We start from the raw sequence: 9,487 nt of genomic DNA, 5'->3' as shown, positions 1-9,487 counted from the left end.
GCCTCATTTCTTTTAAAATCAGAAGGAAAAAATATATATAACTTTTAGGCCAAAAATGTCTTCACGTATATTAATAGATTGATCTTTTCCCAATGCAACCATAAATATCATTTTTTAAAATTATTATTATTTTAGAAACAGGGTCTCACTCTGACACCCAGGCTGAAGTGCAGTGGTATGATCTTAGCTCACTGCAGCCTCCAATTCCTGGGCTCAAGCGATCCTCCCACATCGGCTTCTTGAATGTGACCTCAGGCAGACGTCACCGTGCCCAGCTAATTTTTAATGTAATTTTATTTTTTTAGTAAAGATGGGTTCTCATTATGTTGCCCAGGCCGGTCTTGAACTCCTGGCCTCAAGTGATCCTCCTGCCTTGGCCTCCTAAGGTGCTGGTATTATAGGACTGAGCCACCAAGCCCGGCCCGAATATAATTTTTAATTTTTTTTTTTTTAAAGACAGAGTTTCACTCTTGTTGCCTAGGCTGGAGTGCAGTGGCACGATCTCGGCTGACCGCAACCTCCACCTCCCGGGTTCAAGCGATTCTCCTGCCTCAGCCTCCTGAGTAGCTGGGATTACAGGCATGCACCACCACACCCAAATAATTTTATATTTTTAGTAGAGACGGGGTTTCTCCACATTGGTCAGGCTGGTCTTGAACTCCCGACCTCAGGTGATCCTCCCACCTCGGCCTCATAAAGTGCTGGGATTACAGGCATGTGCCACCGCGCCCGGCCTAATTTTCTAATTTTTTTTTTTAACTGAAGAAGGACCCCAGGAAGTCAAAAGTGCCTATAACCCATGAAAGTCTAAATGAGGACAACGGAGGCTGGGCGTGGTGGCTCACTCCTGTAATCCCAGCACTTTGGGAGGCCAAGGTGGGCGGATCACCTGAGGTCAGGAGTTCGAGACCAGCCTGGCCAACATAGTGAAACCCTGTCTCTACTAAAAAACACAAAAATTAGTCGGGTGTGGTGGCGGGCACCTATGATCACAGCTACTCAGGAGGGTGAGGCAGGAGAATCGCTTGAACCTAGGAGGCGGAGGCTGCAGTGGGCTGAGATCGCACCACTGCACTCCAGCCTGGGGGACAGAGCGAGACCCCGTCTCAAACAAACAAAACAAAACAAAATGAGGACAATGGGGCTTCCAATGGCAACTCGAGACGTTAGTTTACTCCAGAGTCATGGAGACAGTGAATGGAGTGTGTGTGTGTGTGTGTGTGTGTGTGTGTGTGTGCGCGCGTGTGCATGTGTGTGAGTGAGAGAGAGAGAGAGGAAGAAGGGAGGGAGGGAGGGTTACAGGAGTGTGGGAAAGTCAACAGGAAAAGGAGGGAAGGTTCGCTGTGAACTGACAGTAACTGTGACATCACAGGCATGTGCAGAGTCCCCGCCCCCCCAGGCACTGTGCCAAGGCCAGTACCTTCATGTCATGAGACCCTCTCAGCAACTCTGTAACCTTGTCCCCACCAGAATATTCCTTTCACAGCTGAGAAAACAACAGCACAGAGAGGATGAATTAAAAATTATCTAACATGCTGGGCGCAGTGGCTCACGCCTGTAATCCCAGCACTTTGGGATGATGAGGAAGGTGGATCACAAGGTCAAGAGATCAAGACCATCCTGGCTAACACGGTGAAAACCCGTCTCTACTAAAAATACAAAAAAGTTAGCCGGGCGTGGTGGCGGGCGCCTGTAGTCCCAGCTGCTCGGGAGGCTGAGGCAGGAGTTGCTGGGCACTGGACACAAGGATTTCTATCAGTGTGCTCTCCTGCACATCACCCAGGTCTGGAGTGCCAGGAGGATCAAAAACATAGAATCAAAGATTAGCCACCTTCCAACTTCAAGTTCCCCCCACCCCATGCCACCGTTCCTGCCTTGTACAAGTGAAGCAAGCAATCTCTCCTGGTTTCACCCTAGGAGGTGGAAGGTCCCTGGCCCTGGCTCCATGTGGCAGGTGCTCTGGTCCTTCTCCAGCAGCAGGCTTGTCAGACCCTCCCAGTCCTTCAGCTGAGTCCCTGCACAGTCCCACAGGTTGTCTACTAAGTAAGCAGCGTGGTCGTGGAGCTGGGGAAGGAGGTGCATGGGGATTTAGTGATGGCATGTTAAAATACCCTAGGAAGTGGTTACTGATTAAATATCGCTCTCCTTCCTACAGTGTCCACCCCCATCCTTCTCCATTTGTCTTTTTTTTTTTTTTTTTGGTAGAGACAGGGTCTCACTATGTTGCCCAAGCTGGTCTCAAACTCCTGGGCTCAAAGGATCCTCCCACCTCGGCCTCCCAAAGTGCTGGGCTTACAGGCGTGAGCCACCAACCCCAGCCCACTTGTAGGTCCTATGCACAACAGCCAGACTTCTCTCTGTGTATGTCACCTTGCTCTCCACAAACAAGGACAGCAGAAGCTGGAAGAAAGTCCTCTGGGCGCCTGGGCTCTGGCGTTGCTCTCTTCCACCCATCGTTCTTACCTCGCACTCAGGGTAGAAAAGTCTGGTGGAATGGACACAAGGAAAGGGCTCAGCACAGGAGGAAACAAGGAGGTGTAATGATGACCACAGAGGGAGGAGATGGCCCAAGGAGATGATAAAGGAAAAGGAGGTGCAGAGCTAAGGAAAGCCCCAAGGAGCTGAGAGAGGAAAAGAGACACCAGAGAGACTTCCACGGAGATGGGGAGGCCTTAAGTAGGGCAGCAGCAGATGTGGGAGAGAAACCGAGAGGGTGGTGTTAAAGAAACGTAAAAGGAGCCCCACTCACTTCCAGTACAGAAATTCACCACAGCAGAGGCCAGGCCTCAATTAGAGGCCTACACAATGGGGTAGACGCCCTCACAGTCCACGTCCATCAGCACCCCTTCCATGTTCCTGCCCACAGAAAAGCAGAAAGAGTGTGTGAATAGGGACATTGTCTTCTGGCACAATCAAGGCTAGAAAGAAAAAGAGGCAAAAGCAACAAGGACATAACTCACAAAAAACTCCTAAATGGAGAGTGGAAGACAAGGGAGTATGGGGAGTTAGAGAAGACAGAAATATTACCCCCTCAACATACTGCAACTCAGGAATGACCTCAGTCAACCTGCACAGATGGAAGAGTCAGCTATGACAGGTGGAGGGAGATGACCCTGGAAAGGCAAAGGTTTGAGACACTGGCCTCCCCTCTTCCCAGGACTCACTTAAGGATAAGTATCAGTAATCTGACGGCCTCCACTGCCACACTGTACTCTCTGTCCACGATCATGGAAACCATCCAGTCCTGCAGAAAGGAGAAAGTCACTCAATATCTCATTACGCCCATTCCAAATATTCTGTTCTCTTGGAATGAGAGACTCCTAAAGAAGAGTGCCTACGTAGAGGCAGATGCTGGGATAGCCAAGACATCTTAGAGCATGAGGGGTAGAAAGATACGAGGTGGGGAAACGGGAACCACGACAAAGAGCCAAGCCAAGGAGCACCACCCGTCTCACCTTGAAGCGGCCAGTGAAGAGCTCCAGGCGTGCGGTCAGGTCCCGGTTACCGTACAGCCCTTTCAGAGCCTTCACACACTTCACGCGGACTTCTCAGTGCTGGTGAGGAGGGAAAACCAGGAGAATGGAAATAAGACTAACCACACTCTACTCGCCCCTACTGAGCGTCCAGACTCCCCTCTCCGATCCCTCATTCTAGTAGTCCTCTACTGAGGACTCTGAGATGTCAGAAACAATGAACAGCTGTCTTCTTACTTAAAAAAAAAAAGGATCACAGCAGTACTCATGATGAGAAGGATCCTTTGGCTGCCCCTTAGCACCTGCATTACCATCCATCAATAACTCTCTTCCATTGGAAAGTCTCTCTCCCCGTACCTCATGTTTTGAGTCATTTCATCTCCTGGGTATGTCTCTCTCTACCTTATCCTACCCTCCCCAGTGCTAGCGGAGTTTCAAGGTTCAGCGCCTTGATGGGTTAATCATTGGTCACTAGGTAAAATATCTCAGTGGCAGGCCCAGGAAAAGGTGAAGTGTCCTAGGACAGGAAAAAGATGAAGGAAATGGAAAGGGAAACTGACTCAAATCCCACCTTATCATGCAGAGTCCAACCAATATATTTTAAATAGCTGTCGGTGAGGAAAGACGTGCTGTAGCTTTGCATCCAACACCCAATTTCCTCAATGCAGATAGCACGGATCTCAGGAAGGACATCCCTAGACACAGACAGGTAAGTTGACTCTTAGAGCCACCCTCTCTCCAAACTCACTTTCCATCCTACCAGTTAACTCCCTCTCATGGAAGAATTTATTTTCTTGAAATGCCATGTACCCCATGACTTTCATTTCTTCCTCCTGATGTAAATACTATATATATAGTAAAATACATGTAAATATTTTTTCTTTTTTTTTTTAAGGGATGGGGTCTCTTGCTGTGTTGCCCAAGCTGGCCTTGAACTCCTGGGTTCAAGTCATCTTCCCACTTTGGCCTCTCAAGTAGCTAGGACTACAAAAATGTGCCATACCCAGTTAGTAAATATTTTCTTTCTGTTACCAAACCATAAAATAGTTAAACACCAGCCTTGTACAGCCTAATTCTCCACTCCACCTGTTGCCCAGGCTGGAGTGCAGCGGCACGATCTCAGCTCACTGCAACCTCTACCTCTCGGGTTCAAGTGATTCTCCTGCCTCAGCCTCCTGAGTAGCTGGGATTACAGGTACACCACCACGCCCAGCTACCTTTTTGTATTTTTAGTAGAGATGGGGTTTCACCATGTTGGCCAGGCTGGTCTCGAACTCCTGACCTCAAGTGATCTGCCCGTCTTGGCCTCCCAAAGTGCTGGAGTTACAGGTGTGAGCCACTGCACCTGGCCTCCATACCTCTTTTAAAAACCAATTTTGAAAGTTCATTCAGGCTGGGCATGGTGGCCAAAAATTAGCCAAGCATGGTGGCGGGTGCCTGTAGTCCCAGCTACTTGGCAGGCTGAGGCAGGAGAATCGCCTGAACCCGGGAGGCGGAGGTGCAGTGAGCCAAGATCGCGTCACTGCACTCCAGCCTGGTGACAGAGCAAGACTCCGTTTCAAATAAAAAACTAACACACTGTACAACTGCATGTAAGGTGGAAAAGACAACTGGAATTAAAATGTGCTCAGGTCCTTGTAGAAGATAAGAAATCCAGAGGAAAGCAAGCAAAGGGGGAAAAAGAAACAGAAAAGATAAAACGATTGTACCAACTCAATACTAGGCCATAAGGCTAAGTCTCCATAAATGTCTTTTTTTTTTTTTTTTTTTTTTTTTTGAGACAGAGTATCACTCTGTCACCCAGGCTGGAGTGCCGTGGCACAATCTCAGCTCACTGCAACCTCCACCTCCTGGGTTCAAGCAATTCTCATGCCTCAGCCTCCCAAGTGGCTGGGATTACAGACAAATGCCACCACATGCAGCTAATTTTTGTATTTTTAGTAGAGATGGGGTTTCGCCATGTTGGCCAGGCTGGTCTCGAACTCCTGGCCTCAAGTGATCTGCCTGCCTCAGCCTCCCCAAGTGCTGGGATCACAGATGTGAGCCACTGTGCCCAGCCCCTACATAAATTTCAAACACCACATTCCCTGACTACAACACAATAAAGTTAGAAATCAAATAACGAAAATATAACTGGCAAAATTCTGTATGTTTGAAAATTTTAAATATTTTCCCAGAAACTATAAAATTACACATTAATGTGGATAAATCTCAAAGAATGTTAACTGAAATAATTAAATCACAGAAGCCTGAATAATGGATTCATTTACATAATTATAGAACACATTCATAGTGGTAACACTCTAATGAAAGATGAGAAAGATTAACACAAAGTTCACCCTAGTGTTTACCTATGGGTAATAAGGGGACTGTGAGGTAGGGTAGAAAGAAGGTACACAAAGGATCTCTACAGTACTATTAATGTTTCATTTCTTGAGCTGGGGCTAGAGATCTGGGTGATATCTCATTTTTATTTTTTAAACTACATATACGCTTTGTACACTTTCAGATATTAGAACTTCAATAAAATTATAAAAAAAGAAACAGAGAGAGGGAAAAAATAATTAAGTATAATTGTCAAGATGGAGCTAAAAAATAACATGGGTGAACAAGGTGCCACCCACATCTAAGCTTCCTTCCCATGTCATGCAATGCCTCTCCTCATCTGCTCCATCAATCAATAAAGGCATAATCACTCCTGTGATACCTTTAAGAAAAGAACACGCTTTAAGAAAAGAAACGCTCTCTCGAAGCCGGGTGCGGTGGCTCACACCTGTAATCCCAGCACTTTGGGAGGCCAAGGCAGGCGGATCACCTGAGGTCAGGAGTTGGAGACCAGCCTGGCCGACACGGCGAAACCCCATCTCTACTAAAAATACAAAAATTAGCTAGGCATGGTGGCACATGCCTGTAAGCCCAGCTACTTGGGAGGCTGAGGCATGAGAATCGCTTGAACCCAGGAGGCAGAGGCTGCAGTGAGCTGAGACTGTGCCACTGCACTCCAGCCTGGGCAACAGAAAGAGACTGTCTCAAAAAAAAAAAAAAAAAAAAAAAAAAAAAAAAAAAAGAACATGCTCTCTTATTCAAGGTTACCCTTCTATCACTCCAAGGACTCACCCCATAATCTTATCTTTCTTGATATGTTACATTCACTGAAATGTTCACATCAAATCAAGTTTGTAGACACTTGTCCTTACCACCTACAAAAAGTGAGATGGTATCAACAGAGGTGAGACACTGCTTTACCTGCATGTCACTTTTGGCAGCTTTCGCAGCATTGAAAAGATCATTGGCTGGTGGCTCTGACTGTTTCCGGCTATGACGATGTACCGCTTGGGACCCTTTCTTTGGATGTTTTGCCACCTGATACACATAAAAAGATCAGAAATATGAAAAAAAGGTAACAGTGACATTAACACTTGGTTTCATCATTATCACACAAGTAGGCTTACGCTGCCAATTCCACAGCAGTCTGAGTTAGACTCAGTCCTGAAATAATTGATTTTTATATTATGAAGTTTATTAACTTTTTTCCCTTTAAAAAAAAAATTCCTTGAGTCTCCTTCCTGTATCTCTATAACCAAACATCCTTTTCTTTTCTTTTCTCTTCGAAATTTCTCTTCTTCCTATTTCCGTCCCTTAATACTTTGTAAATCTTGTCCTTTTTTGAACCATATCACCTGAACCTCTTAGGTTTTCTCTTTTTTTTGAGACGGAGTCTCGCTCTGTCGCCCAGGCTGGCATGCAGTGGCGTGATCTCGGCTCACTGCCAGCTCTGCCCCTGGGGTTTGTGCCATTCTCCTGCCTCAGCCTCCCGAATAGCTGGGCTGCTTCCCCCACAAGATTCAAAAACAAAAGAAAACTGGCTGACTCACCGGCGTTGTTTTCAGTGGTCGTTTTGCTGCTTTCTTCTTCACACCGCGATTGAAGCTGTCCTCAAATCATTTTCTTGTCTTCTTGTCTATTTGTATGAATTACTGAGTTACATTCTCATTGCTACTTATTTAAGCAAAGTATTCTTAGTTTGTTAAGAACAAAGAACTACAAATTGTGTTCATTTTCTGTCCTTTCCTGTTCTTAGACTAAATTACCTGAAATACATCAAAATATATGCTGTATGCTTACCTATATCAAAACTATGTTGTTTAGGTGCCGGGCACGGTGGCTCACACCTGTAATCCCAGCACTTTGGGAGATCAAGGCGGGCGGATCGCCTGAGGTCAGGAGTTCAAGACCAGCCTGGTCAACATGGCAAAACCCCGTCTCTACTAAAAATACAAAAATTAGCCAGGTGCAGTGGACAGCGCCTGTAATCTCAGCTACTCATGAGGCTGAGGCCTGAGAATTGCTTGAACCCAGGAGGCCAAGGTGGCAGTGAGCCGAGATCATGCCACTGCACTCCAGCCTGGGTGACAGAGTGAAACTCCGTCTGAAAAAAACCAAAAAAACAAACAAACAAAAAACCAGACCATATTGTTTAGGGATACTTAGCTGACAAAATAAGAGACAAGCAGGACATAATTACCATAAAAATCAGGCCCTGGGGTGTTGGTGGGGAAGGTTTAAGTGGAAAGAATGGAGCGGTGACAATGTGTGTCAACCTGGGAGGTGGTGACCCTGGGGTTCGCTTTGTAATTCCTCAAAATGAGCATTTATGTGCTATTCACTTTTCAGAGAATAGAATTCTGAACTAAAATGTTTAAGCAGCCATATGCTGTGGGGAAAAGCAAGAGAGATCAGATTGTTGCTGTGTCTGTATAGAAAGAAGTAGGCATAGGAGACTCCATTTTGTTCTGTACTAAGAAAAATTCCTCTGCCTTGAGATTCTGTTAATCTATAACCTTACCCCCAACCCTGTGCTCTCTGAAACATGTGCTGTGTCAACTCAGAGTTAGATGGATTAAGGGCGGTGCAAGATGTGCTTTGTTAAACAGATGCTTGAAGGCAGCATGCTCCTTAAGAGTCATCACCACTCCCTAATCTCAAGTACCCAGGGACACAAAAACTGCGGAAGGCCGCAGGGACCTCTGCCTAGGAAAGCCAGGTATTGTCCAAGGTTTCTCCCCATGTGATAGTCTGAAATATGGCCTCGTGGGAAGGGAAAGACCTGACCGTCCCCCAGCCCGACACCTGTAAAGGGTCTGTGCTGAGGAGGATTAGTATAAGAGGAAGGCATGCATCTTGCAGTTGAGACAAGAGGAAGGCATCTGTCTCCTGCCTGTCCCTGGGCAATGGAATGTCTCGGTATAAAACCCGATTGTATGCTCCATCTACTGAGATAGGGAAAAACCGCCTTAGGGCTGGAGGTGGGACCTGCGGGCAGCAATACTGCTTTGTAAAGCATTGAGATGTTTATGTGTATGCATATCTAAAAGCACAGCACTTAATCCTTTACATTGTCTATGATGCAAAGACCTTTGTTCACGTGTTTGTCTGCTGACCCTCTCCCCACTGTTGTCTTGGGACCCTGACACAACCCCCTTTTCGAAAAGCACCCACGAATGATCAATAAATACTAAGGGAACTCAGAGGCTGGCGGGATCCTCCATATGCTGAACGCTGGTCCCCCGGGTCCCCTTATTTCTTTCTCTATACTCTGTCTCTTTGTCTTTTTCTTTCCTAAGTCTCTCGTTCCACCTTACGAGAAAGACCCACAGGTGTGTAGGGGCAACCCACCCCTACAATATGCAAAAAAAAAAAAATATATGGATAGATTTTTATTTTAATTAAAACATTTAAAAAACAGAGACAAGGCAGCTGGGCGTGGTGGCTCACGCCTGTAATCCCAGCCATTTGGGAGGCCGAGGCAGGCGAATCACGAGGTCAGGAGATCGAGACCATCCTGGCTAACACGGTGAAACCACGTCTCTACTAAAAATACAAAATAAAGTTAGCCAGGCGTGGTGGCGGGCGCCTGTAGTCCCAGCTACTGGGGAGGCTGAGGCAGGAGAATGGCGTGAACCCGGGAGGTGGAGCTTGCAGTGAGCCGAGATCAGGCCACTGCATTCCAGCCT

The 9,487-nt window shown here is 46.6% G+C and overlaps 1 pseudogene; it reads right to left on the bottom strand.

The window, feature by feature from the left end:
- Positions 1–2,154: 2,154 nt before the first annotated feature.
- Positions 2,155–9,234, bottom strand: LOC101126303 (putative STAG3-like protein 2; annotated as a pseudogene).
- Between the last annotated feature and the right edge of the window lie 253 nt (positions 9,235–9,487).

This window comes from Gorilla gorilla, chromosome 6 (genome assembly GCF_029281585.2).
Source record: "Gorilla gorilla gorilla isolate KB3781 chromosome 6, NHGRI_mGorGor1-v2.1_pri, whole genome shotgun sequence".
In the NCBI taxonomy this organism is placed as follows: Eukaryota; Metazoa; Chordata; class Mammalia; order Primates; family Hominidae; genus Gorilla; species Gorilla gorilla.
The sequence above is the reverse complement of the archived record's forward strand: the minus strand, read 5'-3'. Positions and strand labels throughout refer to the sequence as shown.